Source organism: Rhinatrema bivittatum, chromosome 2 (genome assembly GCF_901001135.1).
Source record: "Rhinatrema bivittatum chromosome 2, aRhiBiv1.1, whole genome shotgun sequence".
Lineage (NCBI taxonomy): Eukaryota > Metazoa > Chordata > Amphibia > Gymnophiona > Rhinatrematidae > Rhinatrema > Rhinatrema bivittatum.
Window position 1 is genome coordinate 29,509,382 of NC_042616.1, and position 16,909 is coordinate 29,526,290.

A 16,909-nucleotide genomic window follows, 5' to 3' on the forward strand; every position below is an offset into this window, starting at 1 on the left:
AGGAAAGAACAATCATTTCAAAGGAAAAGCTGCAAAAGGCAATGGATAAAAATCTTAGATCTCAACCCAGAAAAACTTAAGTGACAACATCTTGAAACAATTGATGGATGAAGCTGTAAAAGAAAGAAATGTAGAGCAAATTCTCAAGGGAGAAAAGAAGAAAACCATGGAGGTGCCGGAGACCAGTACAAAATAGTCCAGTAAGAAGGGGCAACAGGAAAGAAATGAGGCATCCAAACAAGGTGTTGTGCCCGTCGGTCGCAGACGGCTGCAACCTCTGATGCTCACCTCTTTTTTTCCCTGCACCAGCGATTCTCGGACGAATGGCGACCTCCGCCTGCAAATGCCGCCTTCCTTGGCATCCCCGGGACGGCGTGGGCAATCCCATCCGCCATCTTGAGTCTGGGATAACCTAGGGCACGCGCGCACACCCTCTCTTGTACACGTCATGGCGGGAACCTCGGGGGCGTCCTCTCCGCGTGACGTCCCCCGCCAGCGTACTTAAGCTGTTCGGCCTGTTCTTCCTACGAGTTAGCAAGGACTTCCTTCCTGCTGAATTCCATTCTACATTGGAGATGCTTCGCTGTTCTCTACCTTGGACTTCACGCCTTTCCTCCAGTACTCGGGCGCTTTAGGTACCCGCTCCTCGGGGGCCTTGCGTCCTGGCTATCCGCTCCTCGGAGAGCCTTCCTGCCTGGAGAATCCTTCTACTCACGCTCGGGACTCTGCCTTGACCTGCCTTGTGAGTACGTTCCTCTTCTGCTACCATCTTTGCTGACGGACCTTCCGGTGTACCCTGTGCCTCAGGCCACTACCGTGCCTCGCCTCAGCAAACCTTATTCCACGAGTCTACACCCCAGAGTTGGAGCCGTCATCTACCCAGCTCTACTGACCTCCTGCACCTCTCCTACCAACATCAGCGTGGATTCTCGGTGTACCCCGCTCCACGGGCCACTACCGGATCTACATTACAAGGAGTTCCATCTGCAGGAGGAATTCCCCAGCGTACCCCGCTCCACGGGCCACTACCGGGGATATCATCACTGGGTATCTCTCTACTCTGGACTGTGCTTTTCTTCCAGTCACTGGGCACTTCACCTACTTTTCAGTATAATAAAGTCTCATTTGAGGGGATCACGTGACGCTGTGCAGGGGAGCGGATGTAGCTCTCCCTTGCTGGCACCCAGCTTAACCATCCAGCCCCATCTATAGTAGCCAAAACTTTTATAAAGGGACCGGACAACAGCATCAAGCTCCTGAAACCTCAGAGAGGTAATTGCTGTTGGAAATGTCTACGCGGACAGCAAAGAAAGAGAGAGAAAAAGACAGGGAGAGATTGAGGCCTGTGGACACGTTGTCCGATGAATATATCGGGGTGACTGACTCTCCAGTGCTGGCGAATTGGGCTGATATCAGGGCCGCCGAATTTAAAAAACTCTCCAACCAACTTTTAGATCTCACGACTTCCATCGCAGGCTGCGAAACGCGTTTCACCGAATTGGAACAGAGGGTATCAGATGCAGAAGATGGCCTCCAGACCACGCGGTCTGAGCTCACCAAATTGCAGACGGCGATCGCACAACATACCGACCGGCTGGAAGACCTGGAAAACCGGTCCCGACGGTCCAATCTCCGTTTTGTAGGGCTACCTGAGTCTCTGGAGGAAAGGGACCTTCCCGAAATAGTGGAAGCGTGGCTGACCCAGGAACTGCGTCTTTCAGTGGCGCGCGGCCCTTTGCGGATTGAACGCGCCCATCGGTTGGGCCAGAAACGAACACAGCAAGACCGGCCCAGAGTCATTAATGCGAAAATGTTACATTTCGCGCATAAAGCGGAACTAATGCAGGCGGTGCGAGGCGGGAAGCCCTTTTTGAAGATAGGAAGACAATCGTTTTCCAGGACTTCTCGGCGGCTTTATCAGCTCAGCGACGCGTGCTGTCTCCTTACTGCGTCTAGCTGCACAACCTAGGGGCAGCGTGCCGTTTTAATTTACCCGGCCAAAGTTCGCGGGTCTACACCCGGCGGCCCCTGTTGGTTCGCGGAGGCAGGAGAGCTCCGTGATTTACATCGCAACGCTGGATCGGCCCGCTGTGCACGCCGGAGAGGTGACATGGTTCCCACTGGCTTCAGCCAGAGTCTGGTGTTTCTCTTGTTCTCTTCTCTGATTTCTACAGGACTGCCGCCCGGAGAAGACATTGGTTTCTATCTTTTTTGTTTTCGATCCGTCCTCTTGGTGTGCTTTCAGTTAGAGCATTTGGGGGTTGAATGTCATTGGGGCTGTTCGGTGCCTCCTCTACATGTTAGATCGGTTTGGAAGTTTCCCTAGGTTAGGACCCCATGCATTGTCATACACTTGACGCTAAATGTTCTGGTTAAATATGTTCTGAGTCAGTGAAACCTTATGGAGTGATGCTGTTTCATACTTTACTTTTCACTTTTTCTTAACGTGTACCTGAGATGTTTCTTTTACTGTGGGAAGGGGGGGCGATGGAGCCTCTAGCATCTTCTGTGATCTTGTTAGGAAAGGATTAACATGATAAGTTTAAGGGAAGGGGGAGGTGGGGGAGCGGGAAGGGAGGAGGGGGGGAGGGTTCTAGTGTGAGTCAGGGTGGATGGGGGCAACCAGGGGGGGGTGCGGGGAGGTCTGGTGTAGGATCTGTCTACTTCACTCGAGCTGTTGGAGACAAAAATTCCTAGGGGTGGTCCATGCTTGGACGGCCATCCCTCTTCCTAAGGTGTCTGAGTATTGGTCAGTTATCCCGGTTAATCTTTGTGGATGGTTAGTCGGGGCCCTTTTCTATTTTCATGGAACGTTTGTGGTATTAATTCCCCCATTAAAAGATCAAAAATCCTACAGGCCCTGACCTGGCTTTCCTTCAGGAAACTCACTTGACTGATGTTGAACACACCAAATTACGCCAGGGCTGGGTGGGGTCTGTACATTTCACGTCTGCTAACTCTAGATCTGCAGGGGTGACCATATTAATTCGGAAGAACCTTCCACTCAAAGTCCTTACAGAAATTAAAGACCCCCCCAAGGTCGTTACCTGATTTTAGTGGCAGAATTCAATCAAGTCCCCATGGTGCTATGCAATGCTTATGCCCCAAACACACACCAGGCCGTCTTTTTCCAAGCGCTGCATAAATTGCTTCTTCCATACATAGATCAAGTGGTGGTGGTTGGAGGGGACTTCAATGCCCTACGGGACCCTGAGTGGGATAGGTTATCCGCGGCCTCCAACACCGGTGTCCCCAGCAAGGGGATCCGTCTTTTGGAAACCGCTTTGCACTTAGTCGACTCTTGGCGACCTCTTCACCCCGTGGAGAAGGACTTTACCCATCTCTCCAGGGCGCGTGCGACACAATCTATTTTTTGGTCAGTGCGCACTACTTTTCCAAGGTCTCCTCTGCCGGGATTGGGGATATTGTTCTCTCCGACCATGCCCCGATCTGGTTGGAGTTGACAGCGGGCACATACTGAACATTCGGTTTGGCGCTGGCGCTATCCTTATTTTTTAGCAGAGGACATTCCTTTTCAGGAGTATTTGAAGGAGAAGTGGGCGGATTTTGCAGCCCTGAATGCCCAACACAGTGGGGATCCTATTTTGTTTTGGCATAATGCTAAGGTGGTATTGAGGGGAATCATTATTTCTTATTTAGCCCACAGGAGGAAATCCCAGGATAAGCGGCTGGTGCTACTCAGTGCACAACTCCAGAAAGCTAAACGAGACTTGCTTGGCTCGCAGTCACAATTTCATAGAGAATCCTATGTCTCTCTGCAAACGGCGATTAACTCCCTTTTACACCACCAGCGGGCGAAAAAGAGTATCCTGTATTATCAGTTCAAGCTATATAGGTTCGGGAATAAGTCAGGGAAAATGCTGGCTAACTTGATTAAATCGGCCAGGGATTCCCGACATATCCCGGCTATTAAGACATCAGGGGGCCAGGTGGTTAACAATACTCCAGCCATCTTGGCGTCTTTTCACAAATATTACTCTACTCTTTATGAGTCTAAAGGTTGGAACTCTGTTAATTGGGACGATTTCAGTCAGGCCGATACAGTAAAAATCGCGGGAGATCGGGCGAGCGCCCGCTTTCCTGTGTGTGCGATTCAGTAAATTTATTGAAATTAGGGCCCGCGGTAAAATTCAAATTCCTGAGGAGAGCGTATGTTTCCCCACAAATAGCTTTCCACGCTAAATTGGTCCCGACAGCAACTTGCCCACGTTGTCAACTCTCCATAGGGACCTTGTCCCATGCTTTTTGGGCTTGCCCTCTCATCCAAATTTACTGGGGGAAGATTGTGGGTTATTTGCGGCATCTTTCGGATGTACACCTCCCAGTCTCTCCACATTATGCTCTTATTTGATTGCATTCCCCAGCCACTTGTTTGGGATATGGGTCCACGTCTGTTTCTCAAGAAAGCCTGTGTGGTGGGGAAGAAGGTTATTCAACTTCACTGGCGGGAGCTGACTCCCCCCATCTTTTTGGACTTGGCGCATTCATCTCCATCATATGATGCAAATGGACAATTTGGCTTCAAAATCATCACAGCAGCACCGTCGTCGATTTCTACAAACATGGGATGCTTATTGGCAAGCACTACCACATCGTTCCCGAAGCCTGGTACTTAGTGACTGACCATTGACAGTGGGATGATGGTACTCCATGGCTCGTAGATAATCTGCTGGATAACTCTGAGGACAGTGTAAGAATTATAACTGTGGGGTTGACAAGGTGATGGAGGGTAGGGGGAATATCATGGGTGGGGTAGGATGGGGGGAATAAACAAAAATGGGGGTTACAGGGGGATGGGAGACAGTGCTGTATACTGAATTGTGCGCTCTTAACTGGGGATGTATTAGAAACACTGCATCTCGGGTTTATTTTCTGTCTAACAAGTTGCTTCTGTTTAATAAAAATGTTTTGCATTAAAGTCTCATTTATTCAGTGTCCTCTGCTGAGACCACGCCTATCATAGTGAGTCCCCACAGGGCTCCTCCCTGTGGATGGAGTCAGCTTTCACTACGACCCAGGGTTCACAACCATACCAGAACATAACCCAAGGACCCCCGGGAGCAGCCAGAGGGGGTGGGGAAGGCAGCTGATGAAGTGTCCCTGGGGGAGGTGCTGAACTGTCTAGATCAGGGGTCGGGAACCTTTTTGGCTGAGAGAGCCATGAACACCACATATTTTAAAATGTAATTCCGTGAGAGCCATACAAGACCTACCAAATTAATTTACTACAACCCCCTACTCTCCTGATCCCCCCAAGACCTGCCAAATTAATTTACTACAAACCCCCACCCTCCTGCCCCCCCCCCCAAGACCTGCCAAAAGTCCCTGGTGGTCCAGCGGGGGTCCAGACAAATCTTTAATAAAAAAGGGCTTTAATAAAAAAGGGCCATTTTGATTACTGGCAACTGACGGCCCTTTGCCCTCACTATGTCACAGGGGCTACTGCCGCCATTGGTCGACCCCAGTGACATAGTGAGGGCAAAGGGCCGTCGGCGCCATTTTGACTACTGGCAGCCATCGCTCCCGGACCACTCCTGGACCCCCGCTGGACCACCAGGGACTTTTGGCAGGTCTTGGGGGGGGGGATCAAGAGGGTGGGGGGTTGTAGTAAATTAATTTTGGAGGTCTTGGGGGGCATCAGGAGGGTGGGGGGTTTTATTAGATTTTTACTTTTTTTTATTAAAGATTTGTCTGCGAGCCAGATGCAGCCATCAAAAGAGCCACATCTGGCTCGCGAGCCATTGGTTCCCGACCCTTGGTCTAGATGATTAAAGAATAACACAGTAAATGTACCAAAGACCAATGCAAAACACGCCAGGAAGACAAGCGAGAAAGAGAAGAACGAGGCACCCAAACAAGTAAGGACCACTGGAGCAGGGGTTCCTGTGCAGCCGGAGGAGGTGGGGTTTCCCTGGGAGATGGGGGTGCATTATGGGGGGAGATGAATGGAGTGGGAAAGACCAGGAAGCAGGAGGAAGAACGGAAATGAGACAGAAGCTGGCAGTTGAGCTGCTGGTTTACATGGAGAGGGAGAGGTATCCTGGGGTCCTGGAGAGAGAAAGATTACTGATAGTAAATTTAACACCAAAGTTAGGAGCGAGATAAGTGACATGAATCCATATTAAGGAGCCATCTTTTGATATGGATATAAATCAGATACAATATTGTGCAGAAAAAATTATTACTGAGAGAATCTTTGCAGCAAGGCACACGGCCAGGGCAGGAGAAAGATGACAGCAACTCCTTGGAAAAAATGTATGAACAGAAAATTAAATCACTGTGTGCAGAGGCATCATTGATACACGCATACCTTAAAGGATCGAGGACGATGAAAGTATTGAGGAAGATCCACAACATAAAGCTAAGATATGCTGCATTAGCAGAGGAAGATCTTACATTTGTATTATTTAATAATAAATTGAGCAGAAGGGCAGAAGCTGAGGAGGTAAGAAGGAAACAGAAAGGAGAAGCATCAAAATCAAATATTTAAAGAGAACCTGAAATGGTTCTGGAGGAAATTGGGGAGGAACATTACAGCAGTTAAAACATCGCCAAGAAAGGAAGAAACAACCGTTTTGGAGAAATTTGTATGAAGATCCTTAGAGTATAACAGAAGAGCAGAACAGTTGCCCAGCATACAGGGGAATATAGAACAGGAAAACTACTAACCAATTGATCAGAAAGCCAGATTTAACTCCATAATGGCTAGTAACAGGCAGAAAACCTCTCCTGCCAAAAAGAGAGCCAAATAATGTCCCTGTGATGGAGTGCCCCTATTTTCCCCCTTAAACCTGTGGAGGACCAGGCTAGATGCTGATCCACCTTAATTCCCCTTGAGAGTGAGAGCGCTGTGGGCAGGGCCCAGCAGGGGAGGAATAAGAGTTGAGAGTCAGACCAGGCCCAGGTCTCCAGGAGGAAGGCAGCTCTTGTAGAATATTGCTGGCCAAACGTTGAAGCTGTAAAGATGCTGTGAGTATTGAGAGTGCACAGTCCTGAGCTAAAGGCAGTCTACTAATGTATATTTGTTGAAGCTGTAAAATAAAGAAAAAGTGTTTTGAAAAGGCTGGAGTCAGCGTGGCTTTGTGCCTCCAGCCAGGGAGATACCATTTGGTCTACCACAGTCCCCAAAAACTATCAACCAATAACCTGCTTGCCTAAAATCAGTAAGCTTTTCACTACAATCAATGCAGGTAGAACATATCACCACATCAAGTCTCCTAAGATCTTGGCAATAGAACAGAAAAGTAACATAAGAAAACCCTATGGACCCGAAGACCAGCGGATGCAGAATACAGTCATTAGGACCAGCTCTCTGCATAGCTGAAACCTCAGTATAGCACGCACTGATTATAAGAAAGCCTCTGATAGCATCCCACACACTTGGATAATAAATTGCCTTGAAAGATACAAAGTGAATCCTGTGCTGATAAAGTGCATTAAGTTCACTATGAAAATGTGGCAGACTCCACTCCACCTGAATTATGAGGATGGACAATAAGTCATCTCCAATACTAAGATCCAGTGAGGGAGACTTCATGTCATCTCTTTTATTTTTTTTCTGGCATTAAACCCATTGAGTTCTCTTATTAATTCTTTGGATTATGGAATTAGCCTTATTCCTACAGTGAAAAATCCTTTATCAAAGATTTCTCAGTTATATTTCTTGATGATCTGAAACCCTACAGTTCTTGTGATGCTCATTTAGCAGAAGCACTCCATATGGTGAGGAGTTTCTCAGATAATATTTGGCTTGAACAAATGTGCTAAGGGAACTTTCTTTAAAGGAGAAAAAAGCCAAACTGAGAATATATCCCTGACTGAAGACTGCAATACAAAGGACCTGGAGCAGAAGTGTGCATATAAATAACTAGGACTGGAGGAAGGAGGAAAAATTCAGCATAAAGTACTGAGAACAAGCTTACAATCTCTGCATTATCGTATTGTTTTGGAAGAGTAGCCTGGCCTTATGACTATCTTGAAGAATTAGATGTAAAACCAAGAAAGCTCCTCCATGCCCATCAGGTCATTTATAAGAAGCAGTGCATGCCGAGATTGTACATCCCTAGAGCTGAAGGCGGTATGAGTCCTACTGAAATTGATTTCACCTATAGGGCTACCATAATAGGCCTTCAGGTGTACTTAATAGCATCAGTGGACCCAAATGTTAAAATAGGAGAGAAATATGAAAGCAAGCAGCCATCTTTATTGTTGGTCCTTAAGCTAGGACAATTGTTTTGATGAATAGAGGAAAAGGCTGAAAATCCACCAGTACACAAAGGTAAAGAAGCTACAGAATTAGCAAAACAAGAGAAAAAGCTCTTTAAAGAATCAGACCAGCAGACAAGGAAGGATAATGGATAGAAGCATAAATTCAGTGAGAAGTTCAGAGAGCTGCTCCAGCATCAAGACCTGACGCAGCAGTAGTTGAGGAGAGGTGGATTCAAATCTACGAGAGCTTGCGAATTGCAGTACAAGGTAGCAGACTACGGACAAAATGGTTCACAGCCAGCACAGAAAAGACCGATAAAACGGACAAATGCAGCTTCTCCCGAACAGGACTGGTACACATCTCGTCGCCGGATGTGATGTGCTGATGTCAGAAGGCCTAGGGACAGAGAGACAGAACAAGGTAGCACGGCTGTGTAAACATTCGAACGCTGAAAAACCAGACAGACCCTAACAGAAGAGAAGGACAAAGTGGTAATCACCTGGGACATTCCCATTCCCACTGACAGGAAGATCGATGCGTGAAAACAAGATATGGTGGTGAAGGGAAAGAACACGAGACCAAGAGGTGCACTCGGAGGTCAGGAAAATATGGCGGAAAGATACAGAAATCGTCCCGGTTATATTGGGTGCCACGGGCCTGATAATGAAGAATTTCCAGGTGCACCTTGATACGTTTGTTGCCCGTCAAAACTACACCCCTGTGACAGGGGTGGCCAACCTTGCACAGACCCAAGAGCCGCACAGTTTTGTAAACACTTTTAAACACTTAAAAGGTTATTAGTAGTAGTAACAACAAGAAGAATGTCGTCGCCATTGTCTTCTTAATGGCCATAATAAAATCGCAATAGGTACACTAAAATAGTGCAGTGCCTCTGTCTAAGTCAGAAGTAAAATATACAATCAGAGGTCCTATACAAAATATTATATTCTACAAATAAATCTTTTTTATTAAACACATTTCATATGAATCATCCTCCTCTAATACATAGGAACTCCTAGCTAGACAATCTATAGTAAAAACCACTCACTCATTCGTTACCCCCATTCATACTCATCATACACATGCAGTTTACTAACATAAAAAATACCTCAACATGATTAATATATCAATAAATTTCTTATAACCATTTCATATAGTATACAACGCACTCCCTCTCAGTGTATAACACATATAAAATTGAAATATATTTATATGTTCAATCACCCGACGACGATCTCGTTTCGTCCGCCGTAGCAGACTTCCTCAGGGATATGTTCATGAACGTATTAATTAATCACGTTGGAGTTGGTTATTGCACCTCCCGATCACCATACTCATAATAATCACCCTAGTTCTTCTTGTAACCCTACTCCTTAATATGCCTTCCCACGTCTAGCCGAAACTCCTGAATCAATACATAAATAAAACAATTTTATCGATTCAAACGTATTCATATATTATAACATAAACTATACAGAGTCAGTAAACTACCCCGCCGTACTAAAACATTGACTGACCACATCCGCTAGCAAAATAATCAAATGCTCCGTTCACTTTTGTCTTCTTACATTCCGTCAAAGCTGTTGGTATTCACGGCATTACCAATCTTCTTTACATGTATCTTCCCTTCATCTTCTGTGAACATATAGTGCCATAATATATATTATAAATATCCCTCTACCACAACAACCTTATTAAGATTATCAAAGTTCAGCTCTTCAACCCCATGTCTACAACCTTAGAATTAACATACCTTATACTTGGACCAACAAGCAGACCTTCTTCTTACATATCACTTAAAAGCGACGGCTTGACTTGTTCCGCATCAGCATGCTCTGCTTAAACGAACTGCTACCAGGAAGTGGCCACGTTCACAGGTCCAAATAAAGTTGTAGACATTTAAAACGGACTTACAGCGTACGGCTCTGATTGGTAGAGTGATATTTAAAAGAACGTGGCCACTTCCTGGTAGCAGTCCGTTTAAGCAGAGCGTGCTGATGCGGAACAAGTCAAGCCGTCGCTTTTAAGTGATATGTAAGAAGAAGGTCTGCTTGTTGGTCCAAGTATAAGGTATGTTAATTCTAAGGTTGTAGACATGGGGTTGAAGAGCTGAACTTTGATAATCTTAATAAGGTTGTTGTGGTAGAGGGATATTTATAATATATATTATGGCACTATATGTTCACAGAAGATGAAGGGAAGATACATGTAAAGAAGATTGGTAATGCCGTGAATACCAACAGCTTTGACGGAATGTAAGAAGACAAAAGTGAACGGAGCATTTGATTATTTTGCTAGCGGATGTGGTCAGTCAATGTTTTAGTACGGCGGGGTAGTTTACTGACTCTGTATAGTTTATGTTATAATATATGAATACGTTTGAATCGATAAAATTGTTTTATTTATGTATTGATTCAGGAGTTTCGGCTAGACGTGGGAAGGCATATTAAGGAGTAGGGTTACAAGAAGAACTAGGGTGATTATTATGAGTATGGTGATCGGGAGGTGCAATAACCAACTCCAACGTGATTAATTAATACGTTCATGAACATATCCCTGAGGAAGTCTGCTACGGCGGACGAAACGAGATCGTCGTCGGGTGATTGAACATATAAATATATTTCAATTTTATATGTGTTATACACTGAGAGGGAGTGCGTTGTATACTATATGAAATGGTTATAAGAAATTTATTGATATATTAATCATGTTGAGGTATTTTTTATGTTAGTAAACTGCATGTGTATGATGAGTATGAATGGGGGTAACGAATGAGTGAGTGGTTTTTACTATAGATTGTCTAGCTAGGAGTTCCTATGTATTAGAGGAGGATGATTCATATGAAATGTGTTTAATAAAAAAGATTTATTTGTAGAATATAATATTTTGTATAGGACCTCTGATTGTATATTTTACTTCATAATAAAATCGCAACATTGGAATAAATGAAGGAAACCCACCCACTACCACTGAAATAAAAACCGGACGAGCCCAGAAAATTCACCTGAATAAATCACACAAAAAGAGTGGCCCAATATGGGCCGATGCAGTATGGAGCGCACCGTTAGCCCCCGTTCGGCCGCGCGTTTTCCACGCGCTATTTTTACCCCTTATACAGTAAGGAGTAATAGCACGTGGAAAATGCGCAGCCAACCCCCCCGAAACTAATAGCACCCGCAACATGCAAATGCATGTTCATGAGTCTATTAATTAGTCCCGCTCGATCCAGAAAGTAAAATGTGCAGTCAAGCTGCACATTTTATTCTCAGAAATTTCGGCCGGCACCGGGAAAGTGTACAGAAAAGCAGTTTTTACTGCTTTTCTGTACACCCTCCGACTTGATATCATAGCGATATTAAGACAGAGGCCCCAAAAATAAAAAAAAAAATTAAAAATCGTAAAAAAAAAAAAAAAATCAGCCCGCGGCTTGGAAGACGGACGCTCAATTTTGCCAGCGTCCGTTTTCTGAACTTGTGGCTGTCAGCGGGTTTGACAACCGACGCTGGTAAAATTGAGCGTCGGCTGTCAAACCCACTGACAGACGCCACCTCCTTATTACCGCAGGCCCTCATTTGCATACTAAATCGCGTGCCCAGGAGAGTGGCCTGGGCGCGCGTCGGGAGAGCGGGCACTCGCCTCGGAGCGCCAGCTCTCCCGCGCATTTTACTGTATCGGCCCGACTGAAAAGCCCTATTGTTCATGAAACTATCATGACCTCTTATCAAAAAACCTCTAAATATCCTGATAAGAGAGAGCAGGTCCCATAGCCTTGTCCTTCACATCTAGCCCTGGCACTTCCCTTCTGCTGGAGACCTGGCCTAGAAGTTCATTGGTTGTTTGGCCTTTGTCCAGGTGCCATCAGGAAGCTTTATTCTCTGCCATGTTCCTCCTTTGCAGGAAAGTGTGAGCGGCGTCCCCAGGTCTGGTCAGTTCAGCTGTGGATTCCAGTCTTTCAGCACCAGGACATGGCCCATCCAGTCTGCCCAGCTGTGATTCTTCCAGTTTGGCAGCTGAGCGGATAAATTCCCATGCTCAACCCCACGCCAGCTCCCCACCACGCGACACCACTACCTCCATATCAGTGCCCAGCCTGTTTGAAATGCTTGGGACTGAGCAGAGACGAGGATTAATGGAGAAGAAAGCTGTGAAGTAGAGAAGCCAGGGTTCAAATCTTGCTGACCCTCTTTGTGACCTTGAACAAGTCACTTAACCCTCCATTGCCTCAGATACAAACTTAGAGGCTTATTTAGCAAATGTTTCTCTCTTTTTTTTTTGTCTATATGAAAAATGCCTAATAAATAGGGCCCTTAGATTGTACACCCGCTGGGGGTGGGGAGAAACCCGCAGGACCTGAGCGTAATCTATTCTGAAGTGTCATGAAACACGGAAGTAAAATATAGGAGTAGCTAGAGCAGCAGGCTGAGAGCCAGGGAAATCAGAGTTTAAATCTTGCTCTTACAACTGATTCTCCTTGTGACCTTGAGCAAGTCACTTAACCCTCCACTGACTCAGACACTAGATTGTTAGCCCTTCGGGGAAGAAACCCCCATCGTTGTATTGAATTGTAACTCTCTATGAGCATAGGTTTGGAAAGGCGAGTCATTAATTCCAAAATCCAAGGCTACCACCTCCACTTCAGGCCTTGCTCTGTTGTTATCAATAAATATAATTTTTACAAGACTAAACATCAAATCCAATGCCCCCCGTCCCTTCACTATCTTATTACCAAGTTTTTTTCATAATCCACAGTTACCAAAAAGATATCTCTCTGACATTTCATATGTCAGGGATTTCTCATCCCCGTCCTTGGGACACACCTAGCCAGTCAGGGTTTGAGGATCTCCACAGTGAATATGCAAGAGGTAAATTTGCATGCCTAGCTCTCTCATACATATTCACTGTGGAGATCCTGAATCTCTGACTGACTGACAGGCCGGTGGAGCGCACTGTTAACCGGCATTTGGACGCGCGTTTGACGCACTAGCTTTACCTCTTATTCAGTAAAGGGTAATAGCACGTCGAAAACGTGCATCCAACCCCCCCCCGAGACTAACAGCGCCCACAACATGCAAATGCATGTTGATGGCCCTATTAGTCATTCCCACACGATACAGAAAGTAAAATGTGCAGCCAAGCTGCACATTTTACTTTAAGAAATTAACGCCTGCCCAAAGGAAGTGCACAGAAAAGCAGTAAAAACTTTTCTGTACACCCTCCGACTTAATATCATAGTGATATTAAGTCGGAGGTCCCAAAGTTAAAAAAAGTTAAAAATTGAAAAAAAATTTTTTAAATGGGCCCGCGGCTCCCGCGATTTTTACTGTATCGGCCCGTGAGCTAGATATGCCTACAATGAAGGCAGTGCAAGCAGATTTATCTCTTGCATGTTTGTTGTGTTGTCCTGAAAAACAGGGCGTACCCAAGGACTGGATTGAGAGCCCACTGTACAAGGATACAAAGGTAAATCCATCACAAAAGGAGAAGGTACTACATTAGTATGCAAAACCTAAACCTCACCTGAAAAATGTTCTATTATTTTAAAGAAAGGAGAAAAAGATCTCAAAATAGATCTGCGGCTATCAAAAGCTCAAAAAAGCGGCACCTTTTTCAATCATCGGTCAAAACCCTCCAACCTCCATTTTTCATTTTTGACTCCTCTTTTATTTGACTTCTCTTATATTTTAATTTTCTATAAATCACTCACATCTTTTTTCATTTTTGTATATTTATAAAATATGAGACCAATTGCCTGACTGCGATCACTTGAGCTGACAATTTTCATCCAACTTTTATTCAAAAACCGGGAAGGTCGTATCATTCACAAAACTATCTGTACAAATTGCTACAAATAATTATTCTGGATGTCTTGGAACTTACCTGGTGTGAATGACAATTTATGGGAGGGACTCACTGCTCCTATCATGGTCAAGGAGATTTGCAGGGCCACCAAGGGGTTGGCCCTTGGCAAGAGCGCGGGCCCAGATGGGTTTCCTTTACACTTCTATAAGCCGATTTTGGATGTAGTTGGCCCTATGTTGGGCAAGCTATTTAATCAGTTCAGAGTACCGGGGCACATACTGGTCATCTTATGGAAGCTCTTATCATTTTAATACACACAAAACCATCAAAAGATCACTGGGAGTGCACGTTGTATCGGCCCATCTCTTTGATCAACGCAGATGTCAAAAGCTTTGCTAAGATTTTGCAGATTAGGCGCAAGGATCTTGTTAGGGACCTGGATCAAACAGGGTTCCTTAAGGGCAGATCCTCAACTTAATAACACCAGACGGTTGTTCAATATCCTGCATTGTGCTAAAAGATACAAGGTCCCAGGAGGCATAATTTCCATTGATGCTGATAAAGCGTTTGACCATAGATCTTGGCAATTTCTTTTCACTCTGCTACAAAAGTAGGGGGGTTCCTGATGCTTTTATTGCTTGGATTTGAGCTTTATATTTTGCTCCCATGGCTAGGATCCTGACTAATGGGGAGGTAAGGGAAAGAAAACAGCTGCATCTCTAGAAAAAATTAGTTACAAAAACTGAGGAGAGAGCAAAGTTGAATACCGTGACACAGAAGGCACCCGTGACCACACAGATCCATTGCAGAAAAGAGACCGAGGGACTCTGCCTAGGAGGCGGGGTGATGACTACAACTGCACATGCTCAGTAGGGCACATTTGAAAGTTCTAGAATCTTTGAGATCAAAGTTCCGTGCCGGGCTCCATCCGATGATGTCACCCCATGTGTGAGGACTGCCGTCCTACTTGACCTCAGAGAAACAACCTTCCATCCATAGGCATACCACACACTCAACCTTCTGTGAACCCTCCCCTCCCCTGCACAAGCCCTCCTTTCCATTCCATAGTCCAAAGTCCAGTTGGAAACCAGGTCTCTTTTTGCAATTTGTTTCCTTCCTCCACAAGCTGGCTTGACTTCCACTTGAGTTTGGGGGGCGCTCCGGAAACTAGCGGCTACATAAAGGAACCAATCATTCAAACTTTGGCTAACGATGAACATTGTAAGCATAAGAATTAGAGACCAAAGATAAAACTACTTCAGGCGACAACACGACGTGGCGAATGGTCAATGCCAAGCCTTCGTATTTTGTTAGTCAATAAGAGAACGTCATGTTTTCAGGCTCACTGTGAGTGTTATTATAGTGTGTCCATGAAACTTCAGAGCTCATATTTATTGGAAAACAGTCTCGTTTCACCATTATGAAAGATGTTTACTTGTGCAGGAAACTGAAATGAAAAATGATTCCCCTTTTGATACAGCTGAAAACAATACAAGGAAATGTTCTTTTCTTGAGGCCAAAACTTTAGCAGAGTAGTCAGGAAAGAGTAAAAGCTTTGAATTTTGATATTTGTTTGACCCTTTTCTTGCGATGTGCATTCAAGAGACACATTTTATCATAAAAATTCACCAAAAATCATTCAGTCATGGATGTCTACATTCAACGCAGCCAGCAAGCTACTCTCACACCAACGGAGAAGCACTTCTCCTTGCAGACTTCAAGAAGGCCCAGAATGTGCAAATTATTGTGTCTACTGTGATTTTCAAGAACGGCCCGCTTTTCTACCAAGGCTCGATTGTGCCGATGAGGTTGCGAGATGGAGAGTGCCGTTTGTTTTCTGCAAAACGTTTATCCTGCTTTACTCTGTGCCATCCTTAATATATTGTGCAACCACTCCTCAAATTTTATGTGCCCTATCAAATCGATATAATTGGTACCTTGGTAACATTGGTTAACATCCTTTCACCAGGCCTCTGAGATTCTTTTTATATCTGTCTCTTCCTTTACCACCACCCATTCTAACTCTCCAGTCTCATTTTACATGCCTCTGGCATTTGCACACAGATATTTTAAAGCAATTTTATATGTATAGTATTTTTATATGTACCTGCAACCTGCTTGTTATCAGATGAATAAAGGCTGAGTGCGCGTGTGCCTAGGGGGAAACCCGGAGACACCATGGCGGTGGCATCCCTGCCATGAAGAGAGGAGCAGCGTTAATGAGCCCCAGGGTGAGTGCGCCAGCTCGCGGGGTCATCCCATGAACTCAATCCCTGTCTTTTTCTACCCTGAAAGAAGCAATTAAAGTAGCCCTGGTTGGGGAAATCCCTCCCCAACATTTAACACCCTTTGCATAGGTAAATAAAGTATTTTGGAAATGCATGGGATTTGATCCTTTGAAATACCTAAAATCCTCCTTAAGGTATTTTTTTAAACATCTCTATAGGTGACAGCAATCTCATAACTGGAAAATTTAAGAACCAAAGGTTCTTAGGTCACATTACATTTTCCAGGGCTTCCAAACAATTGTGCATAATCAAATTATCTTTTATAGAGGCTAGTGCAGCATTCTGTACTAATGTCATTGTAGCAATAAGAGTGGTTACAGTACTTCCAAATCTATCATCCTGTTCTTCCAATCTAGCCATAGCTTCAGTAGAAAAATCCCAGAGCGGTGATGCATGCGGAGTCAGAGTTTGATCCAATCTGACCACCATCTTCCAGGCATCTTTCAAAGTTACCATATTAGGTGCCTCCATAACATTGGGATGGGTATAACTGATGGAAGGGGAACACCATGGGCTACTTTGGAAGAAATAGCAACCAGCATCTCTGCTGTACTCATGTTACAGACCATCTGGTCCACCACCAAATGGCCCT

The 16,909-nt window shown here is 44.9% G+C and overlaps 1 protein-coding gene across 1 annotated transcript in view; it reads left to right on the forward strand.

Annotated features, from left to right (window-relative positions):
- Positions 1-16,909, forward strand: part of LOC115085852 (oocyte zinc finger protein XlCOF6-like) — a 393,254-nt gene that overhangs the window by 72,836 nt on the left and 303,509 nt on the right. The gene's annotated exons all lie outside the window — the stretch shown is intronic.